Raw genomic sequence first — 2,248 nt, 5'->3', positions numbered from 1 at the left:
TCGCGAAGATTGTTCTATTCAGAAAAGCGATTAATTGAATTTCGCCGCTTTGGAGTAAAAAATGAAACTTCTACACGTATTGTGTAAATTATAAAAATTAAACAAATGTTAAATTAATGTATCTAATAAACAATTGTTACTTTCCATGCTTTAAAACTTTCCGAAACACGTTTTACTATAAATCTCGATCAAAAACAATTTCTGTAAGTTACTTAATCATTTTTAATGCATAAATAAGATGCACATTGTTCAATTAATATTGAGAACATGCATAAATGTTAGTAACAATCGCGGAAATGAACAAACATTCACCGAAACCGTTCGTCTTCGCAGATTTTGCAATATCTCGATGTTTATTTATCATATTTATTAACAACCGTCATAGGACCATACTTTAGACAATTATTAACAATGTTCTAGTATAAATAATGGCTTAAAAGTCATTACTTTCTGGAAATATTTGTTAGATCGAACAAAGACAATCGAAGTAACCGTGCGATAAAATAAATGAATATCTCTCTACATATCGAAAAAATAGTTTGTATATATGCATGTATATTCCGAACGCTCAGTGACACACATATGTCACACGGCAATGAAGTGGGTTGCCATCTACTAGAGAATAGGTAAACTACACTTAAGGTGTGAAAACACCTGGCGGAGAAACGCTCAAGTTTGTTGAGGAATTGTTGTTATTTCCACCAATAGATAGCGCCACATGCATAATTTACCGACATTACAGATAAGTATTTCCATTTGTATGGTATTCCCTACCGTGCAATAAAATAAATAAATATTTTTGTACAAAGTTTCGTATGTATCATCTTTCGAATAAATGTAAAGTTAAACGAAATCAGCGTAATGAAATTTCTCTGCATTCTAGCCTTCCTTTATACATTTAAAAAAATTTTTGATACCTCGAAATCATGGCTACACATATCGATTATCGACTCACAAGTGTTTATTACGATGATTTTTCTACATAGAAAAGCGATTAGTCGAAATTCAGCACGTTTGAGTAAGAAATACAAATTCTACGCGTATTGTGTAAATTATGAGAATCAAATAAATGCTAAACTATTGCAGTAAATAGACAATTATTACTTTCCTTGCTTTCAAACTTTACGAAACAAGTTTTTACTTTGAATCTCGATCAAAATCAATTTCTATAAGTAAAATCATTTACCATGCATAAATAAGATACATATTGTTCGATTAATATTGAGAACATGCATCAATGTTAGTAACAATCGCGAAAGTTAACAAATATGTTCTCCAAGAGACGGCAACCCATATAATTACCACGTTGCAAATGTTTGGAATTTCAGATCATATTTGCATGCATCACAAACAATAATTTCGATATGTAGAGAAATATTTATTTATTTTATCGCACGGTAGGGAATATTATACAAATGGGATTACATATCTTTAATGTCGGTAAATTTATGTTCGTGGCGCTATCTATTGGTGGAAATAAGAACAATTCCTCAACAAACTTGAGCGTTTCTCCGCCATGCGTTTTCACACCTTAAGTGTAGGTTACCTATTCTCTAGTAGATGGCAACCCACTTCATTGCCGTGTGACATATGTGTGTCACTGAGCGTTCAGAATACATATTTGCATATATACAGACTATAATTTCGATATGTAGAGAAATATTCATTTATTTTATCGCACGGTTACTTCGATTGTCTTTGTTCAATCTAACAAATATTTCCAGAAAGTGATGACTTTCAAGCCATTATTTATGCTAAAACAATGTTAATAATTGTTTAATCTACGGTCCCACGACGCTTGTTAATAATTATGATAAATAAACGTCAAGATATTACTAAATTTGCGAAGGCGAACGGTTTCGGTGAATGTTTGTCCATTTCCGCGATTGTTAGTAACATTTATATGTGCTCCCAATATTAATTGAACAATGTGCATATTATTTATGCATCACAAATGATTAAGAAACTTATAGAAATTAATTTTGATCGAGCTCCGAAGTAAAGATGTGTTTCTTAAAGTTTTAAAATATGGAAAGTAATAATTGTCTATTAGATATATCGATGTAACATTTGATTAGTACTTGAGAAATCGAAATGCATACTTCCTTGGCGACAGTGTTCTCCTCATACCAAAGGATGAAATTCAGACATAAATTGTAGAAAATGTTCAATGTTGGGACTCTTGTTGTCAGGAGTATATGATATGCGAGGAAGTGCCACGATTTCGCGAATGAAAAATACTTCTATG

The sequence above is a fragment of the Ptiloglossa arizonensis genome, unplaced genomic scaffold (genome assembly GCF_051014685.1).
Source record: "Ptiloglossa arizonensis isolate GNS036 unplaced genomic scaffold, iyPtiAriz1_principal scaffold0027, whole genome shotgun sequence".
NCBI lineage: Eukaryota > Metazoa > Arthropoda > Insecta > Hymenoptera > Colletidae > Ptiloglossa > Ptiloglossa arizonensis.
Note: the sequence above shows the minus strand (reverse complement) of the source record.